This window comes from Bactrocera neohumeralis, chromosome 4, assembly GCF_024586455.1.
Source record: "Bactrocera neohumeralis isolate Rockhampton chromosome 4, APGP_CSIRO_Bneo_wtdbg2-racon-allhic-juicebox.fasta_v2, whole genome shotgun sequence".
In the NCBI taxonomy this organism is placed as follows: Eukaryota; Metazoa; Arthropoda; class Insecta; order Diptera; family Tephritidae; genus Bactrocera; species Bactrocera neohumeralis.
In genome coordinates, this window is record NC_065921.1 from 54,069,602 (window position 1) to 54,087,020 (window position 17,419).

Consider the following 17,419-nt stretch of genomic DNA (forward strand, 5'->3'; position numbering starts at 1 on the left):
CAATCTAAACTACACAGAAGGAACAATTTACGCACTATGCCTGAATGAAATCTCAGACGATGAAATCATTGAAATTAAAAGCACAGGGAGTTGTTTCAATTTTCAAATTCCCTAAATACACTAACCAAAAGCCAGTACCTTGTCTCCTGACCTTTGATAAATATCACCTACCTGAAAAAAATGAAGTGTCATGGTACACAACTAAAGTAAGGCCCTACTATCCAAACCCTATGAGGTGCAAAAACTGCCAACTTTCTTTTCATACAACAAAGCGATGAACGATAACCGCTGTTTGCGACAAGTGCGCTCTCTCCTCTCACCAACCATCCCCTTGTACTCGTTCCTTTTGCATAAACTGTTCAGGTAATCACTCATCTTCTGACAAAATATGTCCCAAATTTATAAAAATGAAACAAATAATAACCATAAAAACAGACAAAAAGTGCTCCATGCAAGAAGCAATAAAAATAAAAAAACCCAGTTTACTCCTGCACTCAGTGAAAACTCTGCTACATTCGCTAGTATAGCAAAAAATACTGTCAACAACTTAAAAGAAAATGGCAGATTCTCACAAATCTCTTCCACAGAAAATGTTACTTCTATTACAAACAACAAACCTACCAACAATATAAATAACGAAACACAAGAAAAATATATAAACAAAAACAATTATACCACAGCAAATATAATCAAAAAAAAGTATCAGTCGATGACTTTCAAACCCACGCAATGATCTCATCATTGCTTACTCACCTCACAGCTCCTGTACTAACAAAACCAACAATATACTCACCTCAACCTACAATATTCTCTTTTCTGACGACAGATAATGAAATGATAGAGTATACAATGCGAATTTTACAGTGGAATATAAATGGCTTACTTAATAACTACTCTGATTTAAATATCCTTATTAATGAATTTCGTCCGGAAATTATTTCACTCCAAGAAACCCATACCCTTACAATAAAAAGGTATACCCTTCTAATAAATATCATAGCTATTTCCACAATAGTACACAAAACTTATACGCCAAACAAGGAATTGCAGTTTTCGTCAAGAAATCTGTAAATCATAAGCAAATTTTAATCGTCAGCAACATTTCTTGCTTAGCTATTGAAATAGAAATTGGATTTAAATTTACAATTAATAATTGCTACGTACCACCTCATCGAAATTTTGCTTACAGAAAACTCGACAATATCATAAATAAATCAGCTTACTACTCCAATTATCGTAATGGGAGACTGCAATGCATGGAGTCCATTGTGGGGATCATCGAAAGTGAATAAAAGAGGTGAAATCATCGAAGATTTAGTCATTTCAAATGATCTTATCGTGCTAAACGATGGTAAAGCAACTCACTCTACACACAATACCTTTACGCATCCCGACATTATCCTGGCCTCATAGCAATAGCACACAAACTCTCTTCTTATACAATTGATGACCTTCGCAGTAGCAATCACCTTCCCATAGTCACATCCCTCTCCATCCCTAAATCGTACAATGTTAAGCCAAGATCCAAATTTCTAACCGAAAAGGCAGACTGGGAAAAATTCATTAATATTTCAGCAAGTTTATCCAATACTAGGAGCTTTAGAGAAAACGTAAATGCTGACGCATCTGCTATTAAGACTATTATTCGTTCTGCAGCTCATTTAACCATTCCCCAAAATAATACCCAAAGGTTTTCACCAAATTACCGTATTGGTCTAATCTATTATTTATTCTCACAAATAGGAAAAAGTTTTTGTGGGCAACATTTAAACACAACAGAACTGACGATAATTTAATTGAATATAAAAAAGCTAATGCTAACTTTAGAAAGGAGTTAAGGTTGGCTAAAAGGCAATCATTAGAGAAATTAACAGCCAATATAAACCAAACTACGAAGCGGAAACAAATACGGTCCGATATAAAGATGCTAACAGAATCCATACACAGATTCAGTATATCCCATATTAACACACTTTCAGGACCTATTTACACACCCCAGGAAATCGCGAAAAAATTTGCAGAAACATGGTCATCATATTCTTCTGAAACAAACCTTCCTCCTACATTTAACGCAAGTAAAAAACGAATAGAAAATGAAACCTACTCTAACTCGTCACCTTCTCCAAATGCACTTCACATTGAAGCCGATATTACATTTAACGAATTCGATACGACACTTTCGACCTTAAAAATATTATATCTTATCCCATCCTAATAAATCTCCCATACTCGCTTAAAAAAAGACTTGTGAACCTCTATAATAAAATACTAAACTCAGGTATATATCCCCAACAATGGAAAGTTAGTCATTCCCATACTTAAATCTAATAAACCATCTTCCTACATTGAGAATTACAGACCCTGTATGTCCAAAACATTAGAAAAAATAATTTCTTTGAGACTGATGTGGTATGCAAAAGCAAATCGACTCACAAGTCCACACCAATTCGATTTTCAAAAAAGATTAGGAGTAATAGACCCCCAGTTACAATTTGTACACTTTGCTTCCAGTAACTTGACATCCCGTAATCACGTTTCAGTTCTAAGCCAGGATTTAGAAAAAGCCTTCCACAGGATTGGAGCTCATGTGGTACTCAGTGAACTTAAGCAATGGAAAATTGGAAACAAAATGTTTAACATTATAAAATCGTTTTTATATCAACGAAAATTTGTCATATGTGCCAATAAATGCCAATCACAGGTTTTCAAGTTGAACAATGGTATACCCCAGGGTTCACCACTCTCGCCAACTCTCTTCATCATTGCGTTTAATAAAGTGAGCGCCATAATTAGTACTAACCCACGAATAAAACACTTTATCTACGCAGATATTGACCTTTACAAAAATTAAAGACTTAAGACAAGTTAAACATGTATTTATAAAAATTTTAGATGATGTCAACAAATGGTCCGAAATTTCAGGTGTGAAAACTTCATTAAACAAAAGCTCCACATTTCATATTTGTAGAAAACATAATTGGTCATTTCCCACCTTATCCTTTTTAAATACACAAATTCCCCATACTCATAGCTTACAAATTCTACGCTTAATATTTGACAAAACTGTTTCTTATAAGGAACATTGTATATATTCGATCAAACTTATTTCTAAGACTAAACATTATAAAGTACTTATCATCAAAAAATTGTTTGTGTCATCCAAACACTCTCATTAATGTGACAAAAGCATTATTGTTATCAAAAATTGACTATGGACTTGTAACATACGGACACTGTGCCAAAACTCATATCAAACTCTTAAATGCACCTTACCATGCGGCAGCGAGAAGGAGTATTCGTGCCTTCCCAACATCACTAATCAAAGTTATTTTAAAAGAATCCGGGTTACCAGATATTCAGCAAAGGACCACACATAGCACACTGCTACTCATTCCAAAGTTGCTTCTATGCAGAAACGAGTTAACACTCATAAATGTAAATAGCACTATCCAATGTTCTCGCAGATGCAACAATCCCACAACCATAATGTGTTGTCTAACAATTTCCAAGGAACTCGAGATAATTACGAGCCCTGCAGTAGTTGAACCTTCAATAATTCCGCCTTCTATGACATTATCTTCAAGTTGTATACTTGCGTTATTGCGTTACACAACAATATTGCAAGCAATTTACCAGCAACACGGAATATGTTCAGTTATATAAAGAAACTATTCAACCTTATAGAGATGATTGGGAGTTTATATTTACAGACGGATCTAAAAGTGATACCTCCACCTCATTTGCTTTGACAAACCAGAATGGTGTCACCATAGCTGCTTTTGTTTTGCCTTCGTACTGCTCGGTATTTAGAGCTGAAACAGCTGCAATATTGGCAGCCGTTCGTTTTACCGCTAGGAATGGAAAGAAAACTATTATTTGCAGCGACAGTAAATCCGCCATAGATGCCATTTTTAACCAATCAAACGATTCCCACCTGATTACAAAAATAAAAAACCTTATTTCTCAACATAATAACATAATCAAAATTATGTGGATACCTGGACATACAGGGATTCGAGGAAACGAAATGGCTGGCAAACGAGCGAAAGAAGCAAAGAACCTTTGCATATGTCAGCATACTTCACCACAAAGGATATTAAGAAATACGTTAAACAACATATCTCGGTCTGTTGTCTGAACGGTTGGAGACACTATAACCACTACTATAAACTTGCCAAAAATCACATTATTCCAATACCATCATCTGTAAAAATATAAAAACATTCACACGCATAAGGATTGGACATACACTTGCGACACATGGACACCTTTTGATTGGTAGAAGCAAACCCATATGCACTTTATGTGGCTCGGAAGATTTCACAATATTTCATGTCCTCGATGACTGCGCACGCGTACAACAATAAAGAGTCCGACTTACTCGTTCGGACAGATGACAATAACATTAACCCCTTTGTAAAAGATATGCAAATATATATGCAAATTAACTATTTGATATATAAGTAACTGAAGTACAAACTAATTTTAATTTGCTTTAGTCTTAAGTAATAAAAATGAAATAACTTAATCTGTAAATATTAATTATTATTAAAAATAATAGCAGCCAGTGCTTCACATATGTATAAGTGGAATAACTATTTATATTTATTTCTCTTCTAAATAAATAAAAATAAAAATTTAATTATTCATAAATTTGTGTTTGTTTATGACTATTTCATTGCTTTGATCACTTGTTATTGCGGTAAATATGGCGGCTAGGGACTGTTAAAGGGCAAACTGTTGTTATTTTTAATCATTTTGCAGTTTTTAGCGCCAAAGTGGCGTGTATTATGTGCATGTTTTGTGTAAACTTTTCTGAAATATTTTTGAAAATAATTGTCCATGCACAATTGTCCATGCACATTTTACATGGTAGTACCAGCATCTAGTAGTTTTTTAAAGGCCTAATGAAATGTAAAAAACAATTAATTCATTGCACGTTATTTCTTTATTCTTTGTGCCATTTATGTTCATTCCGCGGCCGTTTTTCTTAATAGGATGAGCGATTTCCCAAAAAACTTTGCCAATTTTTTAACTAGGATCATTAGGAGTTTCTTACTGTCCTAAAAATTGTGGCTTTTTATAGACAATGATGAAATCTCAGTGGTGTGACTTAAGATTTAAGAAGTTTTGTCATAGTGCTTCCCCCATATTTGGGGCGTTTTCAATCGTTGGATCCAACCAAGTTGTCTATACGTAAGATAATCACCAGGAACTATACTGTCCTACATTCAAAAATATACCTATTTTTGCAACAAAGTGGGCTGCTGACAAATTTTGCCATTAAAACAAGAAAACGATCCCCGGCGAATATTATTCCATTGTGAAAATAACCAAAAACTGTCGGAGATATGCTAAAATAAATTATAATAAGATTTCATCCCACCCAAACATTTTAAATGTATATGTTTTAAAGACATTGTAAACACTTGTCCAGGCGATGATTTTAGGTGCTGTAAACGACTTTTGGTGGTGGTAAGCACATCAGGTGGCGGTTAGCGGATGTCGGATGGATAACGGTTGTTGTATGACCTAGTGATGTACGATTATTGCTTTTGTTGTTGTTTTTGCATGTTGGGTATTTGGTTTTCGCCTTCAGTCAGCCCCTCTTAACATTATTGGAAATATTACAATATTTATTATGCCAGCTTTTGTTTTGTTGCAAATGATTTTCACAATTTAATGCTGTTGCTGTATTTTGTTGTTTTAATTTTAATGTCAAAGTAATTTGTCGCAAATGTGTAAAGCGGGACACAAGAATGGTTCGAGAGGAAGAGAGAATAAGAAAGTGAGGTAAACAAATCTGACACACGTGGCGCCACAAGGGTATAGTATGCCGTATATTCGTCCTTGATTGCAAATTCTACTACATATATGTGTATTATGGCTCTGCTGGAAGTATTAACAAAAAATAGATAGCTTTCCCCGTCTTCAACTTCTGCTCAGATATTAGGCGCTTAGGAATAATAGCTTAAATTCTTAACAGAAACTTTAAACTTTTGACTGAATAGCACTAATTGTAGTGTTTTTGTCTTTTTTCAAGATTTTATGGTATCCTTAATATAAAGTATTTATATTTTCTTTCAACCAGTTTCTACAGAGTATTATAGTTTTGTTCACTTAACAGTTGTACGTATCACCTAAAACCAAACGAGACAGATGTAGGGTTATGTATATATAAATGATCAAGATGACTAGAAAAGTTGAAGCCCGGTTGACTGTCTATCTGTCCTCCCATCCGAGCAAGCTCTAACTTAACCCATATTCGGCCGCTGGTCGATTTTTCGACCATCTAAGTGCTATTTTCATGATTTGTTTTCAGAAATATTAAATTCTGAATTTTATTAAAACATAAAGGATAGTTTTTTTTAGTTAAAACATTAAATAAAAAATTTGGTAGAATCATAAAAAAATTAATTTTTTAAAGTGTTTTTGTTTAATTAAAAAAAAATTGGGAAAACAAAAAAATGTTTTTATTTTTAATTGTATACGAAGACAAGAGATCAACTTTTAACAATCAAAAGAAACTCACCTCAATACTATTACCAGTTTTTTAACTTTTAAAACTACATACTCTTTGGTGGTCGAAAATCGACCACTGGTCAAAAATCGTCAAGTAGGACAAAATTTTTTCAAGCATGATTTTTGTTATTATTAAGTAAAAGGCAAGTATATATCTTCAAAATATCAAATATTTAATGGTCCTTGCTTTAGTTTTTTCGGATTTTATACTTTTATGGTTTTAAGTCTAGCATCACCTGTCCGCATGTAACCTTTTCGTCTCATATATTTGTCTCCCTATGACTATCGTAACGTAAAATTTAAAAAGGGAGTTCCCCGAATTGATTCTGTTTGCTTTTGTTATTGCAAAAAGAAAGATTTCGAACTTGCGTAGTACAATAAAATCAATTGGTGAAGATAATGCCGATTCGTAAGGCAATAAAAATTAGTGAAATCATGGCCATTTTAAATGAGCCATCTTCAGATGACGAGGAGGATCAAGCTGTATTGAATGCAACAGATGGCGACGTCGTATACATTCCACCACCTCATGTGGAGTGTATGACAGATGAAGAAGATCTGGACGATGACCGGATTAATCTGAATGACAACAATGATGATTTTTTAAATGAAATCGCTGGTCGTGTTGAACTACAATACTCATTGGAAGGAGAAAACATTCAGGAAGTAGGTAATGAACTCAGTGAAACTTAAAATCCATCAACATCTAATGCACATGGAAATGTTATGATAACTGGCGGATTTAAGAGGAAATCTGATTTTGCTGTCCCCGTATGGCGAAAACCCAGAAATTTTGAATACAGCCGAACGCCAATTAACATCGAAGCTTTCAAAATGGAAGAAATTTTTTCTGAAATTGGTAAGCAATTGATTAACTATTTCTAACTATTTAGTTTAAATTGCCATTTCTATGTATGCATAAATTTATATATATACTTATATACGTATAAGAGTATTTATTCATACTTAACTTTTTTGCAGGCTTTAAATATCCGTATGATATTTTCTCGTTGTATTTTGATAAATTAATAATTGCAGAGATAACGCATTTCACAAACGAATATGTGAATCAACACAATGCTGCCATTAACGTCACGCCAGTGGAAATACGTAAGTTCATTGTTATTTTGTACATTTCGGGGTATCACACCTTGCCTCATATTGACCATTATTGGTCTGTTCGGCCCGACATGGGAATTCCAATTGTAAAACAAGCGTTGAGTCGTAATCGGTTTAAAATAATAAAACGGTTCTTACATATCGCTGATAACACCGATTTAAATACAGTAGATCGTTTTGCCAAGGTTCGCCCGCTTATTGGTGCTCTCAATAAAAAATTTATGCAGTTCGGAGTTTTTAGCCATATTCTTTCCGTAGACGAACAGATGATTCCATACTTTGGTCTGCACTCATGCAAAATGTTTATCAAAGGAAAACCGATTCGTTTTGGATTTAAGTCGTGGTGCTTATGTTCAGAAAGTGGATATTTATTTTCTAGTAGTATACTATATAAGGGTGCAGTAACCCCTCACGATAAGAATATCGGTCTAGGAGCACAAACTGTTTTAGATTTGCTTGCTAACGTAACTGACCCCGACTGCCATATTATTTTCTTTGACAATTTTTTTTCATCCTATCATCTTATGTGCCTATTGAATGAGCGTCGATGTTTTGCAACCGGTACTATACGTGAAAATAGGATTTAAAAAAAGAAACGCGGAGCATTTGACCAGCTACTCGATGGTCAACAAGAAATATTAACTGTACGGTGGAACGATAACGCTGTCGTCAATGTTATTACTAATAGCTCCACAGCCGAACCAATGGTATGTGCTAAAAGATATTGTCGGAAGCAAAAGAAAACTATCACCATTCCACAGCTCAAAGTAATACAAGAATATAATCACGGTATGGGTGGAGAGGATCTTCATGACAATGCTGTGGCCAACTATCGGATATTTATACGAAGAAAAAAATGGCGGTAGCCAATATGGATTAATGCTCTTGGTAACGCAATGGTCAATGCATGGAAGTTGCATTGTATGTTAGCAAAATTTCAAAAGTCGAAACCACTTTCACAAATTGATTTTCGATCTGAAATCACTAACCATTTGTTGACTTACGGCAATAAGGAAGATTACGAGAATGGAGATGAAGATGTGGACTCTGGACATCCATCGAACCTCTCTCGGATCAACGAAAAGGTACACGCCGTCATGAGAAGTCTTGAAAATAAATATCAGCGCTGTAAGTTATGCAAGAAACATACTATTTTTACTTGCAAAAAGTGTAATGTTTATTTACATACTAAATGTTTTGATGAATATTATCAAAATTTTTAAATTTACGTCTGCACAATATACATGTATTATATAAAAAAATACATATGTATCTTTTAAATAAAAGCGAATAATTTGACTAAAATCATTACATTTTTCTTAAAGAAAATAAAACCAAAAAAATATATTTTTTTATACTTGACGGTTTTTGGCCAGCGGTCGATTTTTCGACCAGTTCATATCAAGGAAACGGTTGGTCAAAAAAAAATTTTTTTTTAATTACTCTTGATTATGATCATAAAAGCACCCCTTCGAAAGGAAATTGAAAACTTTCTGTGATTTCATGTAGCGGCCGAAGATGGGTTAAGTAAAAATTAAATATCTGATGAAACTTGGTATGCGGGATCTTTAGTAAAAAACGGATCCACAAAAAATCCAATAATAGAAAACCTATAAAGTACCATACCAAATCATCAAATTAAGATATAAAGCTGTAAATTGGTACAGAGGATTGCGGTAAGAGGCATCTGGGGGCAAAATTTAAGTTTAATGTACATACCTCCTAAACCACTTAAGCTATAACAACCAAATTTGCTGAGTGCAAATCTTATAAGAATTCTACCAAAAGTGTGAAAATGGATGAACTCTTAGGATAACCCCCCTCACTCGCTATATAACGCTTCTGTTAAAAACTAGTAAAAGCGCTAAAAATCAGTAACGAAATACGCCAGAGACATTAAATTTTACCACCAAGAGCTTTATGGGAGCCACGCCTACTTCCATATAGCACAATTTTAAATTCTTGCTTCTTTCAGTTTCCAGTACAAAAATCCATAAAAAAATTAATATAACGTGAAAAAATTTTGCACTAATAACTTATTTAGTGTGTGGTGACACCTTATGGCCAAAAATTAAATAAAAACTGTTCAAGCCCCTAGGTACCGAATATTTAGACCCCGTTACCTGTAGATAATTTTGATCGAAAATGTCAGTCAATGTGCGATTTTTATAACTGTAATGAAAGGAAAATGCTTCTCTTATAATGGTTTGTCTGTTTGTCAAAAATGGGTTGAATTGGATCAGTACTTCTCTTAGCCCCCATATACTTAATGTAAAGATTTTCGAACATCCGTCTGACTTTACTCTACATCAGTCTTTCCCAAAGTTGGCGATAACGGCCCCTTGTGGGCGCTGCAGGTGTAAAGAGGGGCGGTAAGAGACCCAGAAAGAAAATGGGAGCGTTGTGTAGAGGCCTGGGGGGTGATTTTTAATTTTATTTAGCTAAGAGGCCTTTTTGACAACGACTGCATGAGCTCTCGACTCTCAACAACAACTTGTGAACATCAACTAATATGAATTAAAAGATTGCTCAAACTCGGTTCCATATTTCTCTCCGCGTAGTTCATATATCTGTCCTATTTTATTGAACATAGAAAAAATGAAAATCATGTCAATCGGTCGCTCCGTTTCATAATGAAAGTAGACACAAACATACAAATAAAAAGGCAACAGACACACTTTCGTATTTTAATAGTTATTAGTACTCGTAGATATCTATCATGTTTTAACAAGTTTTTGTTTAATAACTCAAATTGTGCATTCCCGTATCAATCGGCTGGTTCATTGAATACTTGTTCGGACTTGTTGTGTACGATTGAGCGTCGAATGAGATAAACGAGTTAATGCATGATTTTTTTATTCCTGTCGGTGGGTGCTGCTTAAGCATTCCTATATAGACAATGTAATATTTATTTTACTTTCATTTGTGGTTTTGCGCGCAATAGATGAGCAGTACTTACGCCTCCTTTACACTACTCGCGAAGTTGAACGTATTTCTCAAAGCAAAACAATGTCGAAAGTAAAAAAGAAAAGACGGCAATACTGTGCGGAATATATTAAATTCGGATTCATTGAAAATCCCACTTCGCCTTAGTGTCTTTTATGTCTAAAAACATTTTCGGATGAAGCCTTCAAGACTGCAAGATCATTTGAATAAAATGCATCCAGATAAGAAAGACAAGAATGTAGCATATTTTCAAGACCTAGAGAAGAAGCATAATACTCAGCCAAGTGTAGAAAAACTATTTTCGGCGGCTGCTAAGCAAGATGACGACGGACGTCGAGCTTCGTACAATATGTATCTCTTTGTTAATTGCTCAAAAAGGCAAACCACATAACATCGGAGAAGAGTTAATATTGCCAGCAATAAATGAAGTAATAACTACTGTGCTTAATTCTATGCAAAGACGAATTGATGAAATGGCTGAAAACATTGAAGAATCAATGTGCGATCACCTGAGGTCAAGTCAATTTTCAATTCAGCTGGATGAGTCCACTTTACCAACTAATGAAGCATTGTTGTTGTCTTACGTGAGTTTTATTAAAGATGAGAAAATTTGTGAAGAACTATTATTTGCTAGAAGTTTAGAGGCCGATACAAAAGGCGAAACCGTATTCAATATATTGGAAAAGTTTTGCGATGAGAAAGAGATTCCTTTGAAAAATATTATTTCAGTTGCTACAGATGGCGCTCTGGCTGACAGGGTGCCATAAAGGCTTCATTGCGTACTTAAAAAATAAAATTTCAGATGTCCTTGGTGTACATTGCGTAATTCATAGACAACATTTTAGTTGCTAGAAACTTAAGTGAAAAACTATTTCAATCACGGCAATATGTCATCAAAGCAGTCAATAAAATCCGCAACAGATCTTTGAATGATGGATTATTTCATCAGTTTTGTGTTACTGTGACGAGGACTTCAACCGTTTCTTGTTTCATACTGAAGTTCGTTGGCTATCAAGAGGCAATTGCCTGACTCGATTTTATAACCTGTTTGACTCTGTTATAGAGTTCTTGGAAACTAAAGATACAGAATTGCAAGGCAAGCTCATAACATCAAAGAATGATATAGCTTACATGACAGACCTGCACGAGTATAAATTGTTCAACGACATGAATCTCCAACTGCAAGGCGATAAACTAAATTTAATTAAAACAAAAATCGTCGTTGCTGCTTTCGCAGCCAAACTGCTTCTACACAAAAAGAATCTGGGCAGACGTGAGTTTCACAATTTTCCGAATTTATTTATTAAATTTGCGGTTCAATAATCATTCTTATTGGCAGGTGGAGCCCGTAAGGGTTAACTCGAGACCTAAGCGCCTCTGTATGGTACCTACTGCGCTCAGGTTTCAAGTTGCGGGTTATTGTAAAAGCTTCGTTTAGAATTTTCCCTTAATATATATATATATAGGTCACAATAATTAATTAATTTAATTTGAAGTTATAGTGGTTTCTAAATAGGTAAAAAATGGGGGCGCTAAAAAAATATTTATTCTCAAAGTGGGCAGTAGACAAAATAAGTTTGGGAACCACTGCTCTACATGATTGGTTTTACACCTTTAAGTATTTCCCTAGCTTTGATTCTTACAAGTTGCAATAGTATCAAATGTTCGGTTGCACCTGAACTTAGCCCTTTCTTACTTGTTTTATTTTTTTCTTAATGAACATTTGTTTAAGAACACACACACATAAAATTTCATATCATTTCGATGAATATTTTCGAAGTTACACCCGAAGTTTTTCTCAATACAGTGTTTTCAAAGTCGATAACCACCATTAGTCGAAAACGCCTAAACCTATTAGTCTCAAACTTTAACACGAGCTTCTTAAATATATCCTCTAGTAATTAAACGAAGATTTTTTCTCACAAATAAATATTTTTATTATAAACTTAAATGGCCGAAATTTTGGTTAAAAATCGATTTGTTTTTTGAGGCGCCGCAATTTTGTCAAAAAATTTTATTTTGCTAATATCTTTTATTCGCTCTGCTAGATTTAACATTACTTTACCGAAAATTTCAGAGGATCCAGTTCAGACATATGTATAGTAGCCACCGCAAAACGTCTTTTTTGAGCCTCCAGAGATGAGCTGTAGTTCTTTCCAAATAAATATTTTTGCTAATACTAAGTCTTAAAATACTGTTAAATTTACTATTATATGTGTACAAATTTTAGCTAGGTCAAATACCTCCTTTTAATTAATAAGACCAATAAAAAATGAGCTAACAAGAGCTTTTGAAAAATTCTTATTTGTTTATATCTACTTGAACTGAAATTTCTAGTCTACCTATTATCAATACCAAGTAAATTTCATATGAGCTTTAAATTTTCCATTGAGACAGGAACCCTTCTTCCTGAGTACTTTACTTTTAGCTATAGCCGATCAAGGAGCGAATTATTATATAATTGTAACAAGTAACAAGTTGAGAAAAATTGATTACCAGAATGTAATTCATTCTTTAAAATTTAACCTTAACATTAACTAAGTTTAAAACTGATCTGCTAATAAAGTATGTTCGTATGTTTTTTTTACCAACCGTATGCTATAAACAGGATTCGGTATTTAACCCTCTTAGCTCGTCCATTAAGCTCTTAGTTAAGTGAATACAGCACTTCTCAAAGTTCTATATAAGCTTTAGCTATGGAAGCTGTGACTTAGTCCAAGTTCGTTTGATTACATATCAAATTTTAACCTTTTAACCAAAAACTGAAACATAAAATCAAAAAATAGCTTGGTCCGACTAATATCATGTCGCTTGAACAGGATGATTATTTGGGTGCCCAATTCGTGGAGACATCCACTACTCTTTGGATTGTTAATAAAGCACTTACACTCGAGTACCATTTATAAGTTAAAATGCGATTTATTCCGATATATTAAAGTTTATTTTATTTTTATTAAGTAACGATCTTTACAATTAAGATGATTGTATATAAAAATGGTTCCGAGGGTAACGAAATGATTTGTCGATTGGAGTCGAGTTCTAACGCGGAGCAGTGCACAAGCGAATGTCTTGTAGACGAAAGTTAATGTGCGAATGTTGATGTGCGGCTTGTGTAGATCGAATCGAGTGAGCTTTCCTGTTGTCCATTCCTTTTGGTGGTTGGGTTGGGATACAGCTGTTGTGTGTTGTTTTGTAGTGTCAGTAGCTGTGGTGAATTAAGCTGTTTTATTAGGGTGCGCCAGTTTTCCCAGGTAAAGTGAGGGGAATCTTAACTCATTTAAACACAGGATAAACCACACTTCTATAGTTTGGGTATATTCAGATTTCTGAAAGGCTACAATCGTAAATGAGATGTTTTTACAAATCTTTATATAGACAGATATTACGTTACAAACATTTATGTGCATTATTACCAGCACATACGCATGTATGTAGTCTTAGGCATGGATATTTTTTACCAATACCAATTTCTATCTATACTGTAATTCATGTTCATTTTGGGTATATTGAATAATTACTCTAATATTTAATGTATGCAACAAAAATACTGAACTGGCTATGTAAAAAATCACAAATGATCCTAAAATAATAAAGAAATATCTGTACATGGTCCTTGATATAATATATACAATAAGTATTAAGGTCGTTTTCTGAACAGTTGTTACAGGCGCTTTAAGCATATTTTGCAAAAAGATCTTTCCAGCTTGAAACAATTTGTTTTCGTTCACATTTTTCTCACAGGGATGGTTCCGTTACATGCTTCTTGCAGCTTCCGATAGTGGCTGACGGCTACAAAACGCAAATACACACGCGAATATATACAAAGCCCATATTAAAAAATGAGCAGCACTTAATATAACACATACATACATGCACATATTCTGCAATGAAAACGAGATAGAAGTAAACACATTTTAACATCCGTGTCACATTTGACAATCCAGATTTGGTGGCGAGAGATTACAGTGAACGGGGCCTGAAGGGGGTTGAACATTTGACTTGTAGCTTTTCCACTAAATACAAAGCTCCGACAATACACCTATTTCATGCCGCACGTGCCAACCTCTAGCAACGTCCTGACACTTCAAACGAGCTTTTATACAGGCAAATGTTGGATTGTATACTTGCGCTACCTATTTGGGTTAATAAATGATTTTTGTTTTATTTCAGTGATTTTCCGTAATTTCCTCAGTGATTTTAAGTGATACTGAAAGCTGTAAATTCAGGAGAGTAATCATTAATACATACCAATAAATATATGTATATATATATGTTATTGTAAATATATATTTATAGAAGTGTGTTTGTTTGCTGAAAATTGGTGTATCGTTGCTGCCACTATTTAATCGTACATCGTTACCGATAAGATTTCATCAATAATTCCGACAAACTGTCGAAGGCGTGCTGAGGGGGTGCTAGCATAGGGATTTGTACTTTGTCAGGATGACTGACGTGCGGATGTCAATTGGGGCGAACATGTAAGAACCGTTGAAACATTTGTAGAATTCACATATGGCCCTGAGCTATTATATACATATATTCATTCATATATAAATATTTAAACACCCATCCGTACACTGCTTCGAGCCTCATATGCACGATTTATGATTAATGCCTTTTACGTTGTAGATACTATTTTCTGATAGATTTCCAGCCCGTTAGGCGTCTAACTGAAATCAAACATAAGGTAGACATAACTTATATATATGCTAAAGAGCAAATAGGGATAGACAATATATTTATACAATTTACTGCGAACACATAATGTACTATGAGTTAGATTTTGCAGAAACTTATACATTGCGTGTTATTTATATCCTATTGTCACTATTATTAATTTTCTATTGTCTATTAGGTATTATCTACTGCATACTTATTACATTAAAAATTTTATAAAATTATGTTTATATATAATACAGATTTACTATATATTTATAGAATATTGCCGATTATATATCATTTCTATTTCACGCGCTTCACCCGTAATCATAATCGGCCTCCTGAGCGTGCTATTCGCAACATGATCTTGAGATCCAGCATTCATTATTGGATAATATTCGACAGCATAGACATCATAGACATCATCAAAAATGATGCGGGTGAGAACGTAACTTCCAATGGCGAACGTTATCGCGCCACGATAACCGAATATTTGATGCCTGAAACTGAAGTTCGTGATCCCGGCGACATTTGGCTTTAACAAGACGGAACCACTTCCCGCATGCTGTTGAGAGAACACTTCGATGAGCAGATAATTTAACGTTTAAGACTTTTTCCTGTAGAGATGTGCAAAGTCTCAAGTTTCAAAACATCACGCATGTCAATCGCCAGTTACCAGTCGAAATGCTCGAACAAGTCAATGAAAAACGGATTCAACGAATTTTAAGACGGAGCCATATCCATCATTTAAAAAGAGATACTATTAAAAAAATAAATGCCAAAGAATGTTCTTTCGAATGAAAATAAAGATTCTCAATTAAATTTGAAGTTCCGGCGTGCTTTCTTTAAAAAAGTATTAAACCTCGAAATTAATCAAAATTATATATAATATATGTATCAGCATGACGAGCTGAATCTATTTAGCCATGCCCACATGCATATACGTGAACTAGTCCCTTAGTTTTTGAGATATCGATCTGAACACACGTCCTTTCCTCTATATGCTATAGGTATAGCTTCCATACAAACTAAACGATCAGAATCAAGTGCGTGTATGGAAAACTTTCTTGTTTTATAAGATATCTTAACGAAATTTGGCTTAAACTATAACCAAAGGCAACGATGCAATCTCCGAAGAAATTCTTCAGATCTAGTTGCCATACAAACCGATGAATTAAAATCTAGTTCTTGTAAGGACTCGTTTATATTTATGAATATTATTATATCTTGGATGAAACAGAAATTACCCTTTTCTCTGGTTTTTATGTGTTCCCTGTTTTCGGAAAATTGTGTGGTTTAGCTCTGAATGAGAATAGACTTGGTCTTAACCTCAAATCCCTTATATAGTGAATTATGAATTATGAATATATTAACTTTAGCTTCTTCGAACGAGTTTATACCATATAATTTAAGATGGCATGAAGTAAAATAAAAATAAGTTTTAATTAATGGCATTAAATATAAATCAAGAATATAGCAAATTTGAATAAAAATTGTTGAATCCTTTCGGAACATTTCTTAACATAAATGTTTGCCTGCACCTGAAGGAATTTCCCCGGCTTTGATCATTGCACTGTGCAAAAGTATAAAATGTTCGGTTACACCCGAACTGAGCCTTTCCTTCTTTTTTTTATTATGGTTGTCTATTACCCCTTACCTATTATGCGTTATCTTTTATATATATGATATATATATCATATTACGTGAAACTTTGTTTGTCCGCGATGGTTCAGGATTCCATCTGAACCGATTTTAGTAAAATTTAGCACACTGTATCCGGTTCGAACCAACTTAGAAGATAGAATAGTAAAAAAAATCACAAATGAAAAATACAGTGAAAGCTCTATTAAATGGACGCTCTATTAAGCGGACATCACCATTAACCATGCACATTGACTGATCTCACAATTAGTTGATGTTTATTAAGTACAATCTATTAAGTGGACAGAAAGGCTGGTGACCAAACATTGAGAAAGCAGCTTTAAATTCGTTATTGTTTCCTATGAAATTTATTTGTATGAACATAATCAAAATTAAACCTTAAGTATAATCCCTTGAATTCAAACAAAAACGTTTTGCCCTTTCTTCGCAAATAAAATTTTCACTGAATTGAATAGTTTATTATATGAATAATAGTATAAAATATATACCGCAGCAACGCATGGCAGGATTC

At 34.0% G+C, this 17,419-nt stretch overlaps 1 long non-coding RNA gene across 1 annotated transcript; it reads left to right on the forward strand.

The window, feature by feature from the left end:
• The first annotated feature begins 7,511 nt into the window (after positions 1 to 7,511).
• LOC126754706 (uncharacterized) lies at positions 7,512 to 16,074 on the forward strand. Its single transcript, XR_007666385.1, has 3 exons — positions 7,512 to 7,632; positions 14,329 to 15,065; positions 15,526 to 16,074. It is a non-coding gene; the product is annotated as an uncharacterized LOC126754706 (long non-coding RNA).
• Positions 16,075 to 17,419: the final 1,345 nt, after the last annotated feature.